General features: G+C 33.6%; 1 long non-coding RNA gene across 1 annotated transcript in view; it reads right to left on the bottom strand.

Annotated features, from left to right (window-relative positions):
* The window catches only part of LOC106994315 (uncharacterized), a 53,597-nt gene that overhangs the window by 6,711 nt on the left and 19,278 nt on the right, over positions 1-27,608 (bottom strand). The window contains exon 3 of the long non-coding RNA XR_013407690.1: positions 4,750-4,908. This is a non-coding gene — a long non-coding RNA (uncharacterized LOC106994315). The remainder of the gene's footprint in view (positions 1-4,749; positions 4,909-27,608) is intronic.

Below are 27,608 nucleotides of genomic sequence, written 5' to 3'. Positions count from 1 at the left end.
GCTAGGCAGAGATAAGAACTTAGAGGCATCTCTTCTGTCTAGTCCACTGGGCTCCTGCTTTCCTGCCAGCTCCTTTAAAGGAATCATTCAGACATTTGCACAAAGTGACCCACACCCTCCCTATTCCCATATATATTCAATGCTGCTATTTCTCTCTCTCTCTCCGTATGCTCCTGAAGGCTCTTCCTGACCCAGACAGATGAACGAATGCCCTCCTTACTGATCGTACTCTCTTTACTCAGGATGTGTAAGCACAAAGTCTTTGAGCTTGTTTTCTATTGTGGTGGTGTATTGAATGTGTGCCTTCTATCTGAAGAACTATGGGCTTCCCAAGGATGCTGAGGAGAACACAAAGGCAGGCTGCCAGAGACAGAGTAATGGTCAGGCAGGCATAAACAGCACATGAGTCTGGGTAAGAGTCCCGGACCAGTATACTGACTAACCTCCATAATTTCATAAGACAAGTCCCAGTATACCTCCCAGTATAAACAAGTTTCCCGTGTGAGGGAACCTCGTGATCACAGGTCCAACAAATAGGCATTAACCCATCCACCAGGTTAAAAATGTATCCCAAGGAAGTCCACTAAACACAAATGTTCCACTTCCATATTTTCATTAGGGCAGGGTTGCTAGCTAATCTGGTATTGGAACCCCAATTTAACTGGGCGTTCCGAAAATACTATTTTATTCAATCCATATTTTAAAGATGGAGGCTAGATGTTGTTTTCCTATTACTGGAATACAGAATATATCTACACTAAAATAGAATATTTAATTATTTATAGATATTTAAAGTCAATTGTTAATACCATTCCTTTAATGCATTTTAGTAACTGCACTGTTTATTGTGAATCATTGTGTTTAAATTCAATTATTAGAAATGTATCTGAAACAGTAATTTTTTAAAAAGATTGTTTTAAATATACGTATATTAGTGTGAAGATTTTGTTTTGTTCACTACTATATGTCTGTATCCTAGAATAAATAAAGTCAGATAATAGAAAATGAATAGTCTTAAATAATCTGAATTTAAAATAAAAATCATATCCTCCATTTGAATGTTCATGTGAAGTTTTTTTTATGTGTATCTCTATTGCTTATCTAAATGCTCTCAATATTCCTATGAATTATGCAATATCAGGTTCATTTTATAGATGCAAAAACAAATTACTTTTCTTGCTGCATCTTTGCAGAGCTTCTTTTATCTTACTAATATTCATTCACTAACAACCTCTAACTAGAAGATGAGGTCTCTATCTTCACTACAATTATCTTAGTCTGGATCAAATCAAAAAGTCCAGAATTTATAATTTCTACGTTAAAAACTGTAGAGCTTATAATAATTTTCTTTCACCACAAATCAGTCCTAGTATCTTGGACAGGACAGATACAGGCTTGTTCATCTTTAATCTAACCTCATTGTGAAAACTCTGACAATGCTCACTAAAATATGTTATGGAAATTTGAAATCTGAAAAAGGAAGATATACTGATCACATTTATCTAGAGAAACAGAACCAATAGAATGTGTATGTATGTATGTGTCTGTATGTGTGTGTATGAAGATTTATTATAAGGACTTGTCTCATGAAATTACGGAGGCTAGTGAGTCAAAAATCTGCAGTGTGCAGGATGGGCTGGCGGGCCCAAGATTTGAGTTTTTAAGTAAACTTTTTATACAACCCAATGAAAACTTGTAAACATAAAAACTTCAGCTTTTGATTCAAGTGTCCAATGATAACGCCAAGGCTGGAGTGCTTAGGAAGTAAACATTCATTTAAGAAGTATTTCATTTAAGAAGTATTCCTTTAAGAAATATTTCAGACTGGGAACGGTGGCTCCGCCTGTAATCACAGCACTTTGGGTGGCCAAGGTGGGCGGATCATGAAGTCAGGAGTTTGAGACCAGCCTGGCCAATATGGTGAAATGCTGTCTCTACTAAAAATACAAATACTAGCCAGGCATTGTGGCGGGCACCTGTAGTCCCAGCTATTCAGGATTCTGAGGCAGGAGACTCGCTTGAACCCAGGAGGCAGAGGTTGCAGTGAGCCAAGATCGCGCCACTGCACTCCAGCGTGGGTGACAGAGTGAGACTACGTCTCACAAAAAAAAAAAAAAAAAAAAAAAAAAAAAAAGAAGTATTTCACTTAAGAAGTATTCATTTAAGAAGTATTGAGTAAACATTCATTTAAGAAGTATTTCTTAGGTACTTCCTGAATACATCCTAGGCAAGGGGTTTGCGGTAAGCATGCTCTAGATTTTTCTCATTTCTCTCAATAAGTTAAATAGATTTCAGATTCAAAATTATTTAGGTTGATTGACTATTTCATGGGGGGATTCGATTTTATGAAGATCTAGAATGCTTTAAATTTTATGAGAAGTCCTCAGAAATGAATGCTTTATAATATGTATTCATTATTTTTATTATGGCTTATTAACCTTGATGTGTTTAGGGACATTACTGTGCTATTTTTAAGAGCAGGTGCTTTGGAGTAGCACCCTTAGGTTCTAAGCATTGTCCCAGGCACTTGACATGCAATGGTAAATATGACAAACACTGCCATGGGCCTCAAAACTATTTTCCAACCATTACAGGTGACTATAGTCCTAACCTTCTCTGTGTCCCGCAGAACTAAATCTCTCTATTATATATTTTAGCACCGAAACATACTTCAGGGCTGTTTTCTCTTCTGTGAATGTGCCTAACCACAATGCTAAACACAGAGTCTATTCAATAAAAATTGACTAGTTGAATTGAATTAGGCATGAGGTGCATTTTCAGTGAAAGGCTTCCAATAAAGAGCAGCACTTACTATTTTCTGCCAGAAACAATATGTGGCACTGGTTGAAAGAAAAGATAAAGTGGTGTATTTTCAGCTCGGATCACATATTTTCAGCTCGGATCAGTTAGTGGCAGTAATATTCTGTATGTAGTTTTTCCATATTTATTTCTCAGAATCATAAAAATAGGGTATTTTAACGCTGGACATTTCTCAGAGTTTGGTTATAGTTTTCTAAAGATGTTTTTAGAGGAGTATATGCTTTCTTGCTGTAACTCCTGTTTTGTGTTGACCTCGCACTATTGCAACAATACTTGCGTCTTTTTTTCACATTAGTCAAATTTTAAAAATATTCACGGTTTTCATACACGCAGTGTGTGTTTGTGTGCATGTGTCTGTCTCTGTGGATTATGACAATGTTGCATGCATGTCTTAGCATTTTATATTAGTATTCTATTTAACAACATATAAAATTTTCTATGTCAATATGAGTATTAATAAACATGACTTTTAAATGATTCTGTAATATTTCATCATACAAAGTCACTATATAAACAGGCTCCAAATGATTCAAATTTAAGTTACCAATTCTGTCATCATCATAAAAGTGACCACCTAGGTAATGAATATTTGTGCTTCATTTCATTTTTTCTCTTCTCACATATCTCTTTCTTTTTATCTCTTATGTATAACAGCAATAATAAAATACAAATTCATAACCCATGTTTGAGTAATGGATATGCTATTTGCAGGTGATGAGAAGCCACATTGTTCTTCACTCTATTCTTTCAATTTCTGGATCAAAGACCACAATTCACAGTGGAAGAGATTTTGGCATCCAGATGGGATGGCAACCAGGCCACAGGAAATGTTTTCTGACAACTTAGAGATTCACGTTTTGGAAATACGCCATGACCATTGCCTAGGGATCTGAAAACATGAGATGGTATTCTCAAGGTAAAAGCAACTCAACTCAAAATGTTGCTTTTCACATAAGAGACAAAATGAAAATCAATTGCAGCTCTCTGTATAAAAAGAGAGCAAAGAATAACCATGCATGCTTCTGAAAGTTTTATCTTCTTGTAAGGATTAAAGTAAAAAAAAAAGTATTTTCAAGGGTAACAATTAGTCTATATTTTGAGGTCCTAAAATCAATTTTTAACAAAGACTAGAAATAAAGAATTATATTGCCTCTAAGTGTAGATGAATCACACTTTATAAATACAGTAAGAATATTGAAGTTATTGGTACACTAAGAAAGTAATAAAATTAAATGTAACTGTGAATATCAATGTGTGTGTTAGTATATGAATTAAATAGCATTTAAACTTTCACCAAAGAAAGATGATAGATGATACATAGACAGATAGATACATAGATATAGATAGATAGATAGATAAAGATATATATAGAGAGAGATAGATAAATAGATCCTCAAAGGGAATTTTACTGAATGCTTGTGTAGCTTAATTATAAGTAAGTAAAAATAATTGAATCTTAGAGTACATTGAATTTTAAAGCTGGAAAAGTTTTTAAGAATGAAATAATTTAGTTCCTTTGCTTCACCAGTATGAAAACTGAATTTAAAAAAATAAAAATCAATTTAGCTGATGCTTAAGCAATTTAAAAAGAGTAAAAACTTTCTTTGTTTAAATGAATCATAATTAAAATAACTTTTGAGACAATTTATTGATTGAAAGCTGAATGAGAATCATTGGCAATGTAGACATTACAAAAATCACAGGTCAGGAAGAGTACTGGCTTTTCTTTTAGGCCTATCTGGAGAATGTATCTAGCAAGTAAATGTATATAAGGCATAAGAGTTTACCTGCATTACTAATATGATAAAGTTAAGTGAAATGTGAAGATTTCAGAGGGCAGCCATAAATGTCATCATAAGTAGAGTTAGAACACAGATTAGGAACAATTTAAACAGTTAGAAAAGCTAATGCAAAGGTCATGCTACTCACAAACCATGAGGACTTCAATTTTCATGACATTTTCTCTAAGGATGTGAAGTTCACAATCTCCAAAGGACCATTTAAGTTCTATCTCATAAAACTGGAAGGCTTTCTTTTTTCACAGTCAATGACCAACTAATAAGACAAGTGATTAGAGAGAAAGCAGTCCTAAGAAACAGAGCAAACATAATAAAATTACTTGGCATTCTTAATTTGGAAACTCTACTAATTTAATCAGATCCAGCAAGTTTGATGAATACAAATATTGGAGCCTGAAGGAGATATACTGAATATCAGAATACTAGATTAATTAAATATAATGAACAATAGAAAACAAACTAAAACATCAGGCTGAAGCTACAGGAGGCAAATTCCAGTTATTTATTTATTGTCTTGATCAGGTTATTTAATTTTTCTGAGTTAAAATTTTCATATTTTGTAAACTAAAATAAATATATATTTATTTCAAGATTCTTGGGCATTAAAGTAACAGCATATATAAAAGTTCTTATATAGTTAATACATACTTATACATTTTAAAAATCATAGCCTAAAATATAGGTTATAAAATATTGCATGTGATTTGGATAAACAATTGAAAATTAAATACATAATGGAAACAAAATAAATATATCACTTTCATGCTTACATATGTGCAGAGACAAGCTTGGCTGGGAAGACCCTAACTCAGCAGTGCTAGAGGAATTAAAGACACACACAGAAATATAAAGGTGTGGAGTGGGAAATCAGGGCTCTCACAGCCTTCAGAGCTGAGAGCCTCAAACAGAGATTTACTTACATATTTATTGACAGCAAGTCAGTGATACACATCATTTCTATAGATAATATATTAACTAAAAGTATTCCTTATGTGAAATAAAGGAATGGACTGAAATAAAGATGGGCTCTGGCTAGTTATCTGCAGTAGGAGCATGTCCTTAATGCACAGATCACTCATGCTATTGTTTGTGGTTTAAGAACAACGTTAAGCGGTTTTCTGCCCTGGGTGGGCCAGGTGTCCCTTGCCCTCATTCCGGTAAATCCACAGCCTTCCAGTGTGGGCGTTATGGCCACCATGAACATGTCACAGTGCTGCAGAGATTTTGTTTATGACCAGTTTTTGGGCCCATTTATGGCCAGATTTTGGGGGCCTATTCCCAACGCATATGTGAAATGAAGATGAGAACAGAGAATTGATATGGTTTGGCTGCATCTCTACCCAAATCTCATCTTTAATTGTTGCTCGCATAATCCTCATGTGTTGTGGGAGGGACCCAGCAGGAAGTAATTGAATCATGGGGGCAGGTGTTTCCCATTCTGTTCCCATGAGAGTGAATAATTCTCCTGGGATCTGATGGTTTTATAAAGGGCAGTTCCCCTGCCCATGTTCTCTTATCTGCTGCCATGTAAGATGTACCTTTGCTCCTCCTTTGTCATCTGCCATGATTGTGAGGCCTAAAATATAGGTTGTACAATATTGCATGTGATTTGGATAAATAATTGAAAATTAAATACATAAGGGAGACAAAATAAATATATCCTCCCCAGCCATGTGGAACTGTGAGTTCATTAAACCTCTTCCCTTTAGAATTACCCAGTCTCCAGTATGTCGTTATTAGTAGCATTAGAACAGACTAATACAAGAATTTCTCTTAATGTAATCAGAATCAAATGCTAAATCTTAGCTATCTGAATATTTAAAGTAAAAGCCTTCTTATCTTATTTGTTGAAATGATGTCTTTACCATATAATTTTATTTTTATAATTTGACTAGATATATTAGCACATTGTATAGTATTTTTGCAAAATATGGCTTCATTTTCCATTTAGTAAGTCCCAGTCTTTCTTAATCAATAACATTGGAATGAAGATAAGAATAAAGTAGAATTGCAATGCTACCTTTATACTTCCACAAAAGATGAAGAATAGTTCACATTTACATAAAATTATATTTTCATTGAATTAAGTTAAGAAGAGTTGAATAATATCTTCCCTCTGACATATGGGAGTACAACATTCCAGGCCAAAAGCATTGCATTTTAAGTAGTTGTCTCTGGAACGCCTGCTTTCCAATAATTAACTTGATTCTAGTGAGAAATACTTGCTTATCTCCCTCCCAATTAATAATTATTGCCCTTGTTTTATTTGCATGTCCCAGGTACTGAAAAACTGAAATGATATATTTGACTAAGGAGGAAAAATATTTAAAATAATTCCCTTGTTATAAGTTTTGGTGATGTTATTCTTTATATATCTCACACATTTATCATACTAGGACAGCTTTGACATTATTTCTTCTTATTAAGTTTAATACCACTGTTTTATTTACTAAATCTTTTGTTTATCTGTCATACTTTGTGCTTCTATATTTTGGGGTCTATATAGGAAACCAGGGAAGATATAGATGTTCCACATAAAAATCAAATTTACATATGATGCCATCAGCGAAATACCAAAAATGCTGCTTGGAAGCTGCAAATGCCATACAAATATTCTTATGGCAATGAGGCTAGAAACGGGGAAAAAGTGAGAGGCTTCCTCAGTTTCTAAGTGTCTTAATTGAGAATCGCAACCACCCTGTGTGTTTGCAGAGGAAATAGAGACTTTGTAAGCTTCTTCAATCTATTGCTTAAGAACATGTGGAGAAAGGGAATACTGGACATTTGGAAGAGCTCACAATAGTGTTGCTGAAACTCCATTTTAGACTGAGAACTGCTCTTAGACATATTTGTCCTGAAAGTTTGATGGGAACTTCTCTTGTTGAAAGTTGCGCTAAACTACCACAAGGGGTTTTTCTTAGAGTTCTTTCATCAGGGACCCTGTGACAAGTAATAAAAGCTGCAAAACAGAATGCCAAGCAATACTCTTAGGGTAAGATATGGTATGTTAAAGCTTGTTGGACTGTTTATAGGTTATTTGGTGAATGTAAATATATCAAACATTACTACACTTTTCTGTATGTGATCACTTAATTTTAAAAATATTGTACTTACTTGCTCCTTATCTCATTATATATGCCAATTTCAAAATATACCACATGAATGTATACTGTTTTAACTGTAGAAAAGGGGAAAACTATTTTTCAACCAGACTGGCAAATACAACATAAATGTTTAAAATGTTTATCACAAAGGACATCTTTTACATTTAGAATACTACTCTGCCATCTAGGGGAAAACTAAGAATCCTAACACCCAGTGGGAGAAAAATTCAACTAGAATGAATTCTTCATACTTAGAATGCAAAATTATGCCAAGTAAATAGTGTAAAGGGCCGGACCCGGTGGTTTACGCCTGTAATCCCAGCACTTTGGGAGGCCGAGGCAGGCAGATCATGAGGTCAGGAGTTCGAGACCAGCCTGGTCAGCATAGTGAAACTCACTCTCTACTAAAAATACGAAAAATTAGCCTGGCATGGTGGCAGGCGCCTGTAGTCCCAGCTACTCAGGAGGCTGACACGGGAGAATTGCTTGAACCCAGCAGGTGGAGGTTGCAGTGAGCCGAGATCGTGCCATTGCACTCCAGCCTGGCAACAGAGTAAGACTCCGTCTCAAAAAAAATTAAAAAAAAAAAAAATATATATATATACACACACACACACACACACAAGCATATATATACATATATAGTGTAAAGTCACCATCAACAGTAAGATTTTTTACTAACCTTGTTATTGTAGATCATAGAGGTAATAACAACAAAAAGACAATATTTACAAAAATAAATCGACACGTGTTTAGCAGCAAAACGAGTAAAATGTGACTATATTGATCTTTGCTTCTTTTCGTTATACAGATGATACCTAATCTTCAAATAAATTGCATCTGAAAATTATTTGCTCTCTTTGTGTCTCATTTATAAAATTCTTTGGCCACAAATGTAGTGTTGGAATGCAGTTTCTAACTGCTGATGCCTTTTTCTTTTTAGATGATTGACCTTTATGTTCAATGTCGTAAATATATTAAAGCCACTCTCCACACCTCCTTGCATATATAACAAGAGCAAAAGCACTGACTGTGCATTCACAGGTCACTTTCATAGAATGTTTAAATTTTTAAAAATATTTCTAATCCAGTATTGCTTTTTCTTAAGGAAGTGAAAGAGGTATTGCTTAAATAATTTTTCTGGGAATAGCAGTTTGCTGATTATATATGTATGTAATATGTCATCAAGAAATAGAGAGAATGTTACATATTATGTAATATATAATATAGCATATTATATAATATATAATCAAGAAATAGAAATCTCTCTCTCTCTCTCTCTATATATATATATACAATCTATATATTGTTATGTAGTCCCCCTCTGTATATATATGGGGAGGCACTACGTAACGATATATAGATTGTAATGCATCACTAACTTTTGTTGTTGTTGCCATTGCTGCTTCTTGCCTATGTTCAGCTTAGCACATTCCCTTTGTGTACAATCTGTGATTTCAGGCACAAAAATAAAGGAAGGTGCATGAAAAAGTCACTTTTCATTATTATGGAGCGAATTTCTGTTAGGCAACAAGAAAACTCTCAGTAGCTTGTACTGAACTCCTGCTGTCTTTTAAAAGGTCTTTATGCAAATTGGCATTTTTATGTACGTTACCTTGTGAAGAGAAGCTAATTCGGCGAAGGTCAATTTATCTCAAAGCAAGTGTGAAATGTGTAGTTTGTTGAATTGATCTATTATTTCATTTAATGTTAAAATAAACCACAATTCAGTTCAGGTGAAATCCAAACTCTTAAAATGACCACAACTCATGAATAAAATAAAATATGTACTTTTCAAAATAGTTAGATAATGAGATCTATCCCGTCATCAGATAAATGACTTTTTTGGAAACTATTAACAAGAAAGAGTATATTATTGTTCTTTGATTCTTTTCACATAAAGAAAAATGTGGGCCAGGAGCGATGGCTCACGCCAGTAATTGCAGCACTTTGGGAGGCTGATGGGGGAGGATCAACTGAGGTCAGTAGTTCGAGACCACCCTGGCCAGCATGGTGAAACCTCGTCTCTATAAATATACAAAAATTAACCAGGTGTGGTGGCACCTGCCTGTAATCCCAGCTACTCAGGAGGTTGAGGTAGAATTGCTTGAACCCGGGACGGGGAGGTTGCAGTGAGCCGAGATCATGCCGCTGAACTCCAGCCGGGGTGACAGAGTGAGACTTGGTCTCAAAAAAAAAAGAAAGTAAAATATGTTTGCTTTTCTATTAGTATCTCAGTACAGTTTCATTGTGCCCTTCTGAATTATTAAGGCTTAATATCTAAAATGATCTTTTCTGTCTTTCTAAAAAGACTCTTTAAATGTAAAATAGAATACAGATGCAAGAAAACTATAAACAGCGTCACATGGCTTAGTAAATTATTATAAATTTTAATAAGGTAAAAACTACAAAATCCAAGAAATATAACAAAGTCACAAACATAGAGACTCCTCATGGGCTCAGATTCAGTCTCAAAACCACCCTTTCCCTCAAGATCAGCCGCATCCTGACTCGTATATTAGTCCTTTCCTTTCATCTTATCCACATTTTATCCTCCAGGTGTGCTTCACAAATTACAATTTAGTCTCGCCAACTTTATTTTAATTTTATGTTTCAGTCTTTTTTAATCTACAGATTCCCTTCTGTCCTTTTTGTTTCCTTGTAACTTATCTGTTGAAAACCATGTGGTGTTTGACCTTTAGATTTTTTTGCAGTCTGGATTTTGCTGATTGCATACTCATTTCAGGATGTTCCTCTGTCATTTACACCTTTTGCAAATCGCCAGTTGGCCACAGAGAGTTTTCATCAGATTCGTTTTCAATTCCTTTGGCAAGACTATAGGTATTGTCTTGTCTTATCAAGAGGCATGTCTTGTGGTATAAACAGTGGTTGACCTTCCGTGACTAAATCAATTGCTGCCTAGTGAGTAGCAAATGGCAATAGTCAAATTAAAGGTAAAAATACGGTTCAACTACTGCCTGAGTCCACTTGGGCCACTATAACAAATAATCACAAACTAGAAATTTATTTCTCATAGTTCTGGAAGCTGGAATGTCCACGGCCAAGGCAGACTCAGTGTCTAATCAGAGCCCAGTTCCTGGCTTATAGACAGTGCCTTGTTTCTGTGTCCTTACATGGTGGAAGGGATGAGGAATGTCTCTCAGACCTCTTATAAGGGCATGAATCTTATTCACAAGGGGCCCAGCCTATTACTTAATCATTGCCCAAAGGCCCCACCTTCTGAAACCATCCAACTTGGGAGTGAGGATTTCAAAACAGAGATTTTGGGGAGACAAGTATTCAGACCATAGCAACTACTATTTGGTTTCATAGTAATATAACTCCTTTGGAAGGACAGGATAAATCTTTTCCTTTTGTATCTTATTTTAAGGATAATGATTTGCTTCCCTATTATTTTCCTAAAATTGGCTAACTATTATTATTAAGAAATTATAACTTTAAACATATTTGATGAATCTAAGTTAGTCTTATATATCATCACTTTTGGAGCTCAAATTGTAAAATGTTTGACAGTGGCAGCCTCTTCAATATGACACCTGAGTCTTTTTGACATAACCCTTAGCTATCTAAAAAAGAAAAGGCATGTCTATTACTGGACACAAAGATTATTTATCTCAATTTTTATTGTTTATATACATAACATGTCTGTAATCCAATAAAGAAATACACATATACACTATGAATATAAATCATCCACATTAAATAGATATCAAAAGAAGAAGATACATAAAGGGCCCAAATGTTGGAATTACTAGGAAAAAAAATACTTATAAATAACTTTTGCATTGTAAAGAATCTAGTGGAAAAGGTATCAAATATGCATGACCAGATATAGAATATTATAATATACAGAAATGGAAACTCTAAAAATGAGATTAATGAAAACACATGCACGTATACACACACAAATAAACACACATGCATACATACGTGTAAGAAATGAAACTGTCCTCAGTGGGTTATCAGCAAATTGAACACAGCAGAGAAAAGAATCATTGAATTTGAAGACAATTAGTTAAAAGTTATTCCAACTGAAATTTTTTAAAAAGCTGGAAAAAGAAACAGAACAAATACAAACTGATCTCAGAGAAATGAAAACTTATTTCCACACAAAATTCTGCTCATGAGGCCAGGCGCAGTGGCTCATGCCTGTAATCCCAGCACTTTGGGAGGCCCAGGTGGGCAGATCACCTGCAGTTAGGAGTTCAAGACCAATCTGACCAAATGGTGAAACTCCATCTCTACTAAAAATACAAAATTAGCTGGGCGTGGTGGCACATACCTTTAATCCCAGCTACTCAGGAGGCGGAGGCAGAGGTTGCAGTGAGCTGAGATTGTGACACTGCACTCCAGCCTGGCGACACAGCAAGACTCTGTCCCAAAATAAAAAAAAAAATAATAATACCCAAAGATACGTAGTAGCACACGATTAATACATGCAACAACTTGGATGGATCTCAAGAACATTATGCTGGGTGAACAAAAGTTAATCTTAAAAAGTTGTGTGGCTTCATTTGTATAACATTTTCAAAATAACAAAATCAGAGATATGGAGAACGTACTAGTGATTGATATGGATTAAGAAAGGGGTGAGAAGCAACTTTAAAAGAATAGCACAAAGTATTGCCTTGTCAATTTCCAACTTTTTAAATTTATTTTTGATAGCAATTTATATATATATATTACTTTTTATTATTACTCCATTTTTATGCCTTTGTATTTCTTTATTTCTTCAATACATTTTAATATACTGTGCTGTACTTGTCATAGATTTTCTAGACTGAAATTTAATTCTCTTGTTTTTCTTCTTTATTTGGGAAGTGAAGTTTATGGATTTTCTTCTGTGGATTTTTCTAGATTGAATACACAGATTCTAGTATGTTGGACTATCTTTATTGCTATTTTCAATGTTTTGTAATTATGTATACTTGTGTCTCTCTTAGGCAGAAACATATATAAAGGCATGTTTTCTTTTTGCCATGTTGATGGGAGCTTTTTTTCCAGTTGTGTTTAATTTCTGATTTTATTGCATTTTGCTCCAATATTTTTATATGATTTTCATTTTTATAATTTATAGAATTATTTTAGTACAGCCTAAGATACAGTCAATAACAATATTATTTTTAATTTAGTTAAAAAGTCTATTCCCTAATAATAGAGGAGTTCAATATATGAGACTGTGTATATATGTGTGAATATATATATATATAGTGTATATGTGTATATATATATACACACTTTCTACATAAAAAGAGTATAAAATATTTTGTGATCCTCAAAACTATTAGGAGAGTGATATCAGCACTCTCCTACTAAAATAGGAGAGTGATCCATTAGTAATGAACGTTACATAGCATTTCATTCCATAAATGTATGAAATATTATATATCCATTATGCTGATAATTTATGAGTTTTCAATTTGGGACTGTGATGAATAGAGCTGGTAACAGCAGCTAACTAAAGGCCATTAAATGAACACATTTATGTGCCTCTGCTGGGTTTAAACCTAAAAATGGAATTTCTGTATCAGAGGGTATTCAGATGTTCATCTTTAACAGATACTGGCAAAGACTTTTTTAAGGTGTTTGTCCGATATTCTCTTTTCACCAATATTCTGTGACTTTTCTGATTGCTAAATGTTTTTGCCAGTATTTTGTATTTAATTAAAAATATTTTAACAACAATAGGTAATATATTGTCTCCTGTGAAATGCTTGTTCTTTTGTCTATTTCTGCTAGAATAATCTTTTTGAAATTGATTTATAATAAATCTTTATTTATATATTTACTAATATTTATAGTAATTTTTATATGCTATAGATAATAATACTTTGTTAAATATCTTTATTGTGAATATGTTTTCTCATATTTTGGGATACACGATTTCTTAAATGCAATGAAGTCTAATTTACTAATTTCCAGGTTTTTATTTGAGTGCTCTCAGTGTCCTAGATAAAGATTTGTGCCTTTCTCTAAGGACATACAAATATCCTCCTGTGTATTCTTCTCACAACTTTATTGGTTACCTGTGTACATTTAGATCTACAATTAATATGGATTGATTATGTTTATCCTTGCAATTAAAGATCAAGAGAAAATTATTTTCTATACAGTTTTCCAATTCATTTGGCATTATATAGTAACAAAATCAGTCGTTCATCACTGTATATATGAGGATCTACTTCTGGACATAATATACTTTTTAAAACATTGATAGACTTTATTGTTTAGAGCTGTTTCAGGTTTGTAGACAAAAATTAGTGGAAACTACAGTAAGCTCCTCTGTGCTTCCCTCACCTAACACTCCTTCCACACAGCTTCCCTTATTATCAATATTTTGAAATACTATGGTACATTTCCTACAATCGATGAGAAAATATGATACATTACTATTAACGAAATTCCATAGTTTCCATTAGGGTTCACTCTTTGCATTGTACAAGCTATGGGCTTTGACAAAACCATAATGAGAAGTAACTACCATTAGAGTATCATAACCACCTATTTATCCCTCCCTCCCTTCCCACCAACCACTGGAAACCACAGCTCTTACTGTTTTTATTATCTTTTCCAGAAAGACATATAGTTAGAATCAGTCTAGTATGTAGCCTTTTCAGATTAGCTACTTTTATTTAATACTTGACAATATTTATATGAGTATCCTCCATGTCTTTTTGTTACTCGATACTTCATTTTTTTATAACTGAATAATATTCCATTGCAAGGATTACCAGTCCATTTATCCATTCACCTACAAGATTACATCTTGGTTGCTTCCAAATTGTGGCAATTAAGAAAAAAATGCTATAACCATTAATGTGCAGGTTTTTGTGAGGACATATGTTTTAAGTAAATACTCATACCAAGAGTATGATTACTAGATCTTACCATAAGATGAGGTTTAGTTTTGTAAGAAAGTGCAAATTGTCTACCAAAGTGGCTGTACAATTTTAGTTTTCCACCAATAATAAATGAGTTTCTTTTGCTCTACGTTCTTTTGTTTAGTTGTATTAGGATTTTAAATCTCCTTAATTATAAGATTGGGAATTAATCAAACTATATGTTTTCTGGAAAAATAAACCTAGTAATATATGTTGATGATGAAAATAATACTCTGGGGTACAGTAAATGACATTTTGTATGGCAAAAGTTAGCGCTGGCCTTCAGTCCTGCTCTGATACAAAGCCAAATAATATAGCAATTCTAGTGTTAAAACTCTATGAATTACCTCCTTTCAGATTGTTCTGTGAAAACCGAGCTAGATATTCCTTTTCACAGATGGTGTCACCGGCCTGTACCCTATATGGCGATACGTGAAACAACTCCTTTCACTACGCTTGCAGATGATCAAGGACATCCGGCCTTACATCTAAATAGGAGGACCTAGAGTAGTTTACATTGAGGTCATGAAACAGCTGGGGAAGTCTCTTACGTGTGCCTCTCCTGAGCATTTAATTAACTGTCTGCGGTATCTGTAACCTCTTCAAAACAGTCTGCATAGTCATTTGGATAAACATTTAAACTATTCTACATTTATTAGTATTCTAATAAATAATTACAGCTACCACTGAATCTACAACATACGTTTACTGGCACGTAAAACAAATTGCAAAGTGTGATTGCTTATATATTCTTCTGAATAATATGAAAGAACCACTTAGAAACTATAGCACTTCACACCTATATGGTCAACTGTGTATACCTTAAAGGGTTTTCACATGGGATTTAGATTAAACATACCTGCACATGTGCATTAAATATAATAAATATAATAGGTATTATGTATAAGTATTTCATATGAATATTTTTGGATATTCATGTTTATAAACTGTTACATTTGAAGTAAAATTCACTCCATACAGCTATGAAAAAATGTGTATTAAAAATAAAATATCTCAACTAGTTTCCTTTTTTAAAGCAGAATTCAAAGAAAATAATGTCCAATTCTGCCTATACTGATAGATGACATTAATGAGATAGTGCGTTTATTGTGTTATTCTCAGTGTCTGCAACTTCACTATAACATAAGGAGAAATTACCCAATCTTTTTTCATAAGGATGACAACTTGCACTTTGGCAAATAATGACTAAAATGACTTTGTACAAATATTTTTCATCCATAAGCCTTTTTCTCAAAGTTATTGGGATTTAAATTAATCATTATTATGTTTTTATAATGTCACCTTTTAAGGAATTCAAGATTGATAGGTATAATTTGAAGGGCAGTGCGCCCCAAACATCTAAATACCCACTGCACATATCATGCTGACTGATATCTCACTATTAAAGATTTATTCCACTGGGATAGAGTTTTAAGAAATTTACATATTCAAAATATCCAAAGAAGAGGTAAATTTAAAAATTTGAAAGCTCACAGTAAGTCTCTATTTTTACCAGTGGCTACCTGATCAGGCAGGAACTAGACAAAAGCTAGGTGAAAACAAGTTAGAGAGAAAGGGATAAGAGACAGCAGAAGCACTCACTTTCTATAGGGTCAGGAGAGGGTGCCAGAGCTCCACTGCTTATACTTTACATATGTAGGGACAGCCAATCTTGTATACATACTCACGAATCTGAGAGTATAACAACATTTTGCCCACCTAACTCTTAACATTGATAAAGCATGGCTTCCTCTAAATTATTATCTCTTCAAATTTAAGTGTCTTGGTTTTATTTTGGAGCATCCTCTGCCAAAAGCAGATATTAATTCTATGACACTTAATATGTAAAAAAGCTTAATGCACAACGGTCAAGGGCATTGGAAATACACAGATGTAGATTTCATTTCTAGCTCCATCAAATGCAATGTGTGACACCATATTGACTTCAATTTCCTGGTTTCCAAATATAGAGAACAAAGACAATAACACCAGGTTGAATTGCTTGCAACTAATGTTTACAGTTTATGCATATAACATACTATTTCTCACACTGAAACATTTGATAACATTTTAAATATTCATAATTGTTTTATCCAATGTAAAATATTTATAATAGTTTCTCTCCTTACCTCAAGTTTATTGTAAAGATTTAATTAAATAAGCTATGAATTATGATGTCTGGTAAAATGTAAGATGCATATAAATGGGGTAAGTGTGTATGCTAAACTAATACTACTGTCCTTTCATTAACTTAGGAGCACTGGACAATTAGACTATTTTATTAGACTTTGTTTATTTTATAGAGTATTGTAGGACAGTGCTTCTCTGAAGAACAGACATAATCTCTGCATTAATGAGAAATCTATAGTAGGAAGCAGTCATAAGCTTTTGGTTTTATTTTGGTTTTGTTTTGGTTTTTTGCTTTTATTACCTTTAGGACATGCTTCCTCAGTGCTCGAACTCCAAACTGAGTTAGTGTTAATGCATGGATTTGAGTCTTCCTTTCTATATTCGGGTAAATGTGGCTCTCACTGCCTCTATATTACAACATGTCAGATAAGTTTATGTGTAATGTGTTTTGAAATTATTCACAAAAATTGATTATCCCATCCTTTATATTCTATAAGTTTTAATATGGTATTTCCTTTTGCAATAATTGGCCCATGAGTCTTTTAAATAAACTTTTGCATAATTACAGCAACAGAAATACTATGAATTTTATAGAACATGCCATGCCATGGTTTTTTTATATTTATTTATTTATTTTTTATAAACAAGGTCGTATTTTGCCACACAGGCTGAAGTGCAGTGGCACGATCAAAACTCACTACAACTTCCTAGATCTCCTGGGCTCAAGTGATTCTCTCATTTCCACTTTCTAGGTAACTGGGACTAGAGGCATGTGCTACCAGTCCCAGCAAGTTTTTATTTTTTTTTAAAATTTTTTGTAGAGACAATAATTTCACCATGTTGCCCAAACTGATCTCAAGCCTCTGGGCTTAAAAAATCTGCCTGCCTCCACCTCCCAAACTGCTGGAATTATAGGTGTGAACCACTCATTGCACCCAGCCCGTGCCATGATCTTTAAATATCAATTGGCTGCATTCTCTGCACTAGAGTAAAAATATATATACAATTTTAAAAGGCTTAAGCTGCTATAACCCAAGAAGACCACGGTGCTTTTAAAGATACTTAATCAAAGGTCAAGAATAAGAAATGTTGAATGAAAGAAAAATTTATAATCACTTTTTTAATGTAAAATAATTTTTATGTTATTTATTTAATCATTAAAGAAGAATTGTGGTTTTGATAGTTTAAAGGTTACAATCTTGTGGTTATAATTATCATAATTACCTAACCTTATGTATGTTAGGCAAACTTTAATGAAATTCATTTTGTCACAAATTCTTTACTGAATAAACTAATTTATTAAAAAAAATAAGGAACTTAGAAATTCCCAAGTAATCTTAGTTAATACAACTAAAAGATGGCCATATGGCATGGCTGCAATAGTCATAACCGTTTTCAAAAACTCAGTTATTTTCTAGATGGAACTGTGGCCTTAGATACAATTTCAGATCTATATTTAGCTAAAATGTTGCAAAATTGGGTAAGGACATATTCCTACACTTCTAAAGCAGGCTTTTGGCCATTTGCCTACTTTATTAGACTGTATTTATTGAGTCAGAGAACATACTAGAATTAACGGCTAGAATTCAGAGTTTTGGAAGTCAAATATATGTTGTAGCAGGGAGAAATATTTCTGCCTTTGATCTATGACCAATAAATCACAAGCCAGCGCCCATCTTCAGATGAAATAGAATATTTGGCCACAGTCACTTTGATATCACTCTTACTAAAGTGTCATCACACCAGCCCTGTCAAGTACTTAATTACAGAATTGCTTTTACCGGGAAATACACACAGTTGATATTTTTCACCATATTCATCTCAAGCCTTACCACCTTTTAAGGAAACTCTTAATGTCTACCTTTTTATTAATTTGTGTAATTTAATTTCGAAGTTTTTTAATTTGGAAAAAACATTCATCGTATTTTAGGACTGTGAGAACTGAATTTTGAGTATAAATCAGAGCAATCTGTTTTGGAGAGCAATTTGGTAATATTTTGAATTTTGCTATCAGACAACATAAAATTTCACATGCACACACATACACTAATATATGAACAAATATTTTTCCAGTCCCTTTGCCTGATCAACAATTAATCATTTTGTTATGAAGATGCATATCCTCTTTTATGTAGAAGAAAGCTTCTTCTATTATTTAATTGATTATTCTTCTCCTTTTTATCTTCAATTTTTTCTGTATTTCCTAATTCATGTATATCAGACCTACTTCCATTCTCCAGCTTGCTCCTCTTGTAACTGATCTTTTTGCAAAATCATATTTTTTCTAAATTTAATAAAATATGGCTGGGCACGGTGGCTCATGCCTGTAATCCCAGCACTTTGGGAGACTGAGGCGGGCGGATCACCTGAGGTCGGGAGTTCGAGACATGGAGAAACCCCGTCTCTACTAAAAGTACAAAATTAGCTGGGGTGGTGGCCCACACCTGTAATCCTAGCTACTCGGGAGGCTGAGGCAGGAGAATCGCTTGAACCGGGGAGGTGGAATTTGCGGTGAGCTGAGACTGGGGCATTCCACTCCAGCCTGGGCAACGAGAACAAAAATCCATCGCAAAAAAAAGAAAAAAAAAAAAAAAAGAAAAAGAAAATATCTTGATCTCGATTTCTCTACTGTTTAATCTTACAATCATTGCCCCCTTGATAGTATTTTATTTTAATATGCTATTTTTGTTTGTCACTTGAAAGCATATTCTCCAAACTCAATTTGTTTTCTTCATATTGATGACATTTGTTTTCAAATATTGTAGGCACTATGTACAACATACTGTAAGGAGACAGGATGCCTTTTACAAATTACCATATTCTTTTCAAAATTCTAAAATAATCCTTTTTTTTTCCAACCATGGAGTCATTTAATGTGCCTAATGATATTTCTGTATTCTCTCTTTTAATACATTCTTTTTGGAAGTTTAAATGTGTTCTGTCAGATATATTGCAGACCCTTCTTCAAATACCTGTATGACAGATAAAGGGAGAAGGAAGAAATTTGTGTTGACTCTGATTTTTTTTTTTTTTTTTTTTTTTTTGTATTCTGCTGATCCAGTTTGCCATAATGCGTGCAGGCTTAGTTAATCATGTGGGCAGCTGTAAACTAGGCCGGGGGCCTGAACTTTGTTGAGTTGTTCCAGGCAGGAACTCTGGTAACTGTAGATTCTGAGTCATGCTTAGGGGCACCTGCTCCCCTGTAACCACTACACTTACTAGCTTGACAGCATCCTCAGTTTTTGCCAGATTGCGAGCTTAACAAGGATCAATGCCAAGTCAGAATTCTACTGGAATGAACTGCCAGGCAGGGCAAGTAGAGTAGGGCACAAGACACCGTTGCTCAAGGTTTTGTTTGCTTTGCTCTGTGTTTCGGTACTAGCTCAAAGATAGTTGGTGCACAGTTCCTCTTTTCTAAAAGATACAATTGCCCTTTTACAAACCCCACTACAATGCCTACATTTTACTCGGGCCACATTTCATGCCAAGTGTTGGTTAGAGATGAGTTTTGTGCCCAGGACATCACGGAGGTAGCCCTGTCACCATTTTCTGAACAGCTCAGCTTGTTCCTACCAACAATCCCATTGCTTCATCTTGATCTAAGCTTCTGCTAATCAAACTCTGGGAGTTTTCTAGTGCTTTTGGATAATTTCATTTACTGTTTAAAAGCAAAATGAAACATAACACATATAAAAAATATTTTCTTTGTATTGGTAGCTCATACCTATTCAGATCCTGTATAGATATCTCTAGTGCATTGTTGGCACTCTTCTGATTTAGGATTTTTATCCTTTTTATTCTTTTGAAAAATTGCCCTTTATTATTACAGACATGATTTTGAAACAATGGAAATCTAAGAAGAAATTGCTCATTAATGTCTTCCAAAATAAAATTTCTGTTTTAATTTGGTCATAAGATCTTCCAGACCATGTCTTTGAATAATCAATTTTGACATATTTATATACCTACATATATAAAATACTTAGGTATAATATTATGTGTTATCTCTCAAATATGCATAGCTATCTATACATACAGCCCTTTGTTTTTCTTCCCTCACATCATCCCTCATCCCCTGTCCTACCCACTACAGGGAGGCAAGATTAGCACTTTGGAGGTGGGGCCTTGTGGGAGGTGATTAAATCATGGGGACAGAATTCTCCCGTTTTTAAGTTCTTTGAAAATTCTCCAAAGAATTTTCAAATTCTTTGAAATTAATTGAAATGATGAGATGAAGGAAGAGAAGAAGGGGGAGGGAGAACAGAGGTGAAAATTAAATCAGGTCAAAGTCTAAAACAGCACGGCGGTTTTGGAAAAAACTCAGGCATTGTCTGGCTTATTCAATTTCTGTTCTTTGTATTGCTTTTTCAGTGGATAAAACGTTATCACCAGCTCACCTCAGCATCTTCCAAACATACCATCATTTTTTTTCTTCCTTTTCTAGTTTTCTTCTTAAAAACAAATATTATTAGGGTTTTTATTTTATAGAAATGCCTACTTTATTTAAGAAATATCTGTGAATACATTATAACATATGAGTCACTAGCTTTACATCTATTTAGGTTCATAAATATTTTCAACTTACGTTTGTGTTTTCTAATGCTTATAGTTCGTACAGTTACTTTTGGATTTCCAGAATGCTTTTGGTAATTTATTTGAAAAGCAGTGTCTTATAGAAATAAGGAAACAACCCCAGATGGATTGAAGAAGCGAATGTTAAAATGAACATTTGTCACATGGAACTGACTTCTTTAGTAGGCAAAGGCTGTGATGGCTGTACAATATTCCCCTTACTCTCTACTTCTATTTCCAAGTACTTAAATATCCTTAAAAAATATAAAGCTTTACTGGAAGGCGTGAAAATGTAATATGATTTGGATCTGTGTCCCCATCCAAATCTCATGTTGAGTTGTAATCCTCAGTGTCGGAGGTGGGGCCTGGTGGGAGGTGATTTTATCACAGGGATGGAGTCCCCAAGAATGGTTTAGCACCATTCCCCTAGTGCTATTCTCCTGACAGAGTTCTCACAAGATCTGGTTGTTTAAAAGTGTGTAGCACCTCCCTACTTCTCTCTCTTCTTCCTGCTCTGGTCATGTAAGACATGCCTGCTCTTCCTTCGCCTTCTTCCATGACTTTAAGTTTCCTGAGGCCTTCCCAGAAACCAAGCAGATGCCAGAATCACACTTCCTGTACAGCCTGTGGAACCATGAGCCAATTAAACTTCTTTTCTTTATAAATTACTCAGTCTCAGGTATTTATAGCAACGTGAGAATGGACTAATATATAATTCTATCAGAAATATCCTGCCTTACCTGTGCCTAATTTTGACCTTGATGGCTTTTGATCCACTTGAACAGAGTTCGTTATTGTGCTACTTCAGCACATAAGAGATGCTATTGTTCCTTCCTGTTATAGACCTATGATAAAGATTTCTCTGAAGCAAATGCACTTTTCCAGGAGTAATATTTAGCATAGTGTCCTCTCCTCCCCACCTATAGAATATTCTTTATACAAGAATATCAAAAAAGTAGTATATCAGAAAAGATTATCAAGTATCATAGCTTTATGTTCAAAGTTATGTTTTAAGTCCAATAGATTAAGAAAGATATATTATCACTTCTTCTCTGAGCAAATCAAAGGAAGAAATATTTTATAGTTATTAAAATCACTATTTCTCTCTCTGTGTTGCTCTCTTTCTATTTCAGCCTTTCCCTCACTTTTATTCCTCTTTTAAGCCTGTTTTAATAATATTTAAGTAACTGCTTTGTCCTAGATAATGAAACTTGTCTAATATAGAAATTTTTGGAATGACTCATTTACTGTATTGGTTCACCTTGTGTGACAAGTATACTGAAGAGTTCATAAAGAATGACAACATGGTGAATTGCTCTAATTGAATCAATGATCTAAATAGCCTTTTATATCTTAAATAACTCTGTTTAGCTCAAGCCATTAAAGTGACAATAATTTTAAGGGATATGCTATTGAAAATTGCTGTTCTCTTCAATATATTAAATCTTAACTTCAGGCCTAGAACTCTATTAATGAAAATATAATTTCAGCCTTACCAACGCATTCATGAAAGTAAATTGATCTTTATACAGTGTATTGAAAAAAATAATGGCATTTTTTTCTTACAAATGAAAGCTGTAGGGATGTTTGGAATTGAATTGTTTGTTTATTTCTTTTTTTGCTACTGCATTATGAAAAAAATGGTCCACAAATGCTAAAAAAACAAAAATCTAGTTTGGTGTACCTTGTTTCAGTAGTCTAAAAAAATTTATCAAACTTAATTGGAGATAACATTGGGATTAAAAACTAGCATGGCTTAACTTTATTTTTAGTTAAGTATCTGGTATTTGTTCTTGGGGCATTACCTAACTACCTTTATATAAGTTAGGTATGCAGTACATAAGACATTTGTTAAAATTATAGATTCATGGAGCACACGTGCAGGTTCATTACATAGATGTGTTGCATAATGCTGGGATTTGGGCTTCTACTGAACCTGCTGCCCAAATAGTGAACATTGGATCCAGTAGGTAGTTTTTCAACCCTTGCCCCACTCCCTCTCTCTTCCCTTTTGAAGTCCCCAGTATCTATTGTTTCTGCCTTTATGTCTATGAGCAACACAAAAAACTTAGGACCCTTTTTTGCAAATGACTGAAAATTTTATCAAAAGTGCCTTAAATAAGATGGAAATTTATTACCACGAAATTGAAATATTCAGCTCGTATTAATTTCAAGCACAGATAAACAGGAATATTACAATCAGTAATTATTTTGTCTTTTTTATTCATCAGTTTAAAGTCTACATTTCATCTTTTTTTTCAGTATATTCAGTTACACAACCATCATCACTACCTAATTTTAGTATAATTTCATCACTACAGAAGGAAACCCCATACTCATTATGAATTACTCCTCAGTCCCCACTTCTCCAGTCATAGGCAGCCAGTAGTGTACTTTCTGTCTCAATGGATTAGTCTAGTCTAGATTTTACTATAAATGGTATCATATAGTACGTGGTCTTTTGTGATTGGTTTCTTTTACTTAGCATAATGTTCTTCAGGTATAACCATGTTGTCATATGTATCAGTATTTGATTCCTTTTTATATCCAAATAACATTTGTGGTATACTACAATGTATATGGATATGCAACATATGTTAATCCTTTCTTCAGTTGACGCATATTTAAGTTGCTTCTATTTTGGGATTCTAAGGGGGCAGTCTTTTCACTTTCCAGATGGTGTTCTTAAAATGCAAAATTTTGTTATGTATTTGTCATGTACAACATGACAGTTTAAAGTACATATATATTATATAATAGTTTAATCTAGCTAATTAATAATGTTTGGCCTTAGCTGGTTATAGTTTTGGGATAATAATGCTTAACATCTACTGTCTATGCATTTTTCAAGAACACAAGATATCATCATTAACTTTAGTCACCATACAGCCACCTTGTGCAAATCATCTCTTGAACTTATTTCTTCTAACTGTAATTACGTATCCGTGGATCTACATCATCTAGTCACTCAATCCCTGCCAACAACCTCAACCTCTGGTGACCACAGTTTTACTCTCTACTTCTATGACATCAACATTTTTAGATTCCACATTTCAATGAGCTCATGTGGAATCTGTCAATCTGTGCCTAGCTGAGTTCAATTAGCATAATGTCTTCCATGTTTTTCCATGTTGTTGCAAATGATTATGATGAAATCTAAAGTATTTATATATTTTCTTTGGTTACTTGTACTTTGGATGTCATATATAGAAAATCATTGTATAACCCAAGCTCACAGATTTGCTCCTATGTTTTCTTTTGATTTGTATAGTTTTACCTCTCACATTTAGGTCAATGGTCAGTTTTAAGTTCATTTTCATACATAGTGTGAGGTAGGAGTCCAACTTCATTTTTTTTTTTTTTTTTGCATGGATAACCAATTATTTCAGCCACATGGTTAAAAGACTATTACTCTCCCACTTGAGTTTCCTTGGTACCCTTGTCAAAAATACTTTTATTATGAACATAATGGTTTATTTTTTGATGCCATTTCTTTTCCATTGATGTAAATACCTCTTCCGCTCTAGTACCATACAGTCCTTATTACTGAAAATGTTTTACTAAGTTATGACATTAGGAGAAATATCTTCTACTTTTGTTCTAATTTTAAAGATTGTTTAAAATATTCTGCATCCTTTACATTTCTGTAAAAAATTTAGTATTAGCTTCTAACATTCCACAGACATAAAAAATGAGAATTTCTTGAGATTGTTTGAATCCACAATATGATTAGTTTGTGGAGTATTTCAATTTTAATGATATTAAGTTGACCAATCACTGAACATGGAATTGCTTTATGTTTGTTTAGATATTGTCTCACCTTCAACAATATTTTGTAATTTTCAGTGCACAAGCCTTGAATTTCTTTTGCTAAATCTATTTCTCTGTTTTATATATTTTTTGATACTATAGGAAATGGAATTGTTTTCTTCACATAATTTTTATATTCTTCACTATTAGTATAGGGAATTACTATTGTTTTTGTATGCTAATTATGTATTCTGTTGTCTTACTGAATTTATTAGTCATATTAGACATAATCAGGTGTGGGCGTGTTTGCTTATGCTTGTGTGTGTATTTCTTAGGATTTTATATATAGAAGGTCATCTTATTTATAAGTAGAGATAAATCATGACCTCTTCCTTTCCAAAATGAATTTCATTTTTAAAAAATTTTTATTATCTATTTTATTATTTTTAATTTTATGTGTACATAATAAGCATATATACTAATGGGGTAAATAAGATATTTTGATACAGACATGCAATGCATAATAATCACATCTGGATGAATGGAATATCCATTACCTCAAGCATTTATCCTTTGTGTTATAAATAATCCAATTATACTCTTTCAGTTATTTTAAAATATACAATAAAATTATTATTGACCACAGTAACAATGTTGTGCTAGTAAATACAAAGTCTTAGTCATTCTTTCTAACTATTTTCTTATATCCATTAACCATCCTCACCCCCTTGTCCCTCTCTTCCCAGCCTCTGGTAACCATCCTTCTACTCTCTATCTTGATGAGCTCAATTGTTTTAATTTTTAGCTCCCACAAATCAATGAGAATGTGTGGAGACTGTCTTTCTGTGCCTGGCTTCTTTCACTTAACACAATGACCTCCAGTTCCATTCATGTTGTTGCAAATGACAGATCTTATTCTTTTTTTTTTTTTAATGACTGAATAGTGCTTCGTTGTGTATATGTACCACATTTTATTTATCCATTAATCTGTTGATAGACATTTAGGTTGCTTCCAAATCTTAGCTATTGTGAACAATGCTGCAACAAACAAGGGAGTGCAGATGTCTCTTCAATCAACTGACTTTCTTTCTTTGGGTATATACTCAGCAGTGGGATTGCTGAATCATATGCTAGCTGTATTTTTAGTTTTTTCAGTAATACCCAAACTGTTCTCCATAGTGGTTGTACTAACTTACATTTCCACCAACAGTGTACAAAGATTCACTTTTCTTCACATCTTTGCCAGCATTTGCTATTGCCTGCCTTTTGGATATAAGTCATTTTAACTGGGGAGAAAATATATCTCATTGTAGTTTTGATTGGCTTTTCTTTGATGATCAATGTTTAATACCTCTTCATATGCCTGTTTGCAATTTGTATGTCTTCCTTTGAGAAATGTCCATTCAATTCTTTTGCCCCTAGTACCTTTTTCCTATGGAATTGTTTGAACTCCTTATATGTCTGGTTCTTAATTACTTGTCAGATGGGTGGTTTGCAGATATATCTCCCATTCTGTCTGTTGTCTCTTCACTTTGTTGATTGTCTCCTCTGCTATGCAAAAGCTTTTTAACTTGATGTAACTCCATTTGTCGATTTTTGCTTTGATTGCCTGTGCTTGTGGGGTATTACTCAAGAAATTTTGCCCAGATCGATGTCCTGGGGATCGTCCCCAAAGTTTTCTTGTATTAGTTTCATAGTTTGAGGTTTTAAATTTAAGTCTTTAATCCACTTTAATTTCACATTTCTATATGGCAAGAGATAAGGATCTAGTTTCATTCTTTTGCATATTGATATCCAGTTTTTCTAGCACCATTTAATGAAGATGCTGTGTTTTCTTCAGCATAGGTTCTTGGCTTTGTCAAACATGAGTTTACTGTGAGTGTGTGGATTTGTTTCTGGGTTCTCCATTCTGTTTCATCAGCCTCTGTGTCTCTTTCTATGCCAGTACCATGCTGTTTTGATTAGTATAGCTCTGTAGTATAATTTGAAGTCAGGTAATGTGATTCCTCCAGTTTTTTTTCCCTCTCAAAATAGCTTTGGCTATCTAAATTTTAGGAATTTTTTTCTATTCCTTTGAAGAATGTCATTGGTATTTTGATAGGGATTGCATTGAATCTTTAGATTGCTTTGGGTAGTATGGACATTTTAATAATATTGATTATTCCAATCCATGAACATATAAAATTTATCAGTTTTGGGGAATCCTTTTCAATTTATTTCATCAGTGTTTTATAGTTTTCATTACAGAGAGTTTTTATGTGTTTGATTAAATTAATTCCTAGGTATTAAATTTATTTGCGGTTATTATAAATGGAATTACTTTCTTGTTTCTTTTTTCAAATTGCTCACTATTGGCATATAGAATTTCTGAATTATTGCATGCTAATTTTGCATTCTCCAACTTTATTGCATTTGTTTTTCAGTTCTAACAAATGTTGTATGGAGTCTTTAGGTTTTTTCAAATACAAGATTATATCATCTGCAAACAAGGATAATTTGATGTCTTCCATCCACTTTGGATGTCCTTTCTT

The sequence above is a fragment of the Macaca mulatta genome, chromosome 17 (assembly GCF_049350105.2).
Source record: "Macaca mulatta isolate MMU2019108-1 chromosome 17, T2T-MMU8v2.0, whole genome shotgun sequence".
Lineage (NCBI taxonomy): Eukaryota > Metazoa > Chordata > Mammalia > Primates > Cercopithecidae > Macaca > Macaca mulatta.
This window is presented reverse-complemented; position numbering and strand designations above follow the sequence as displayed.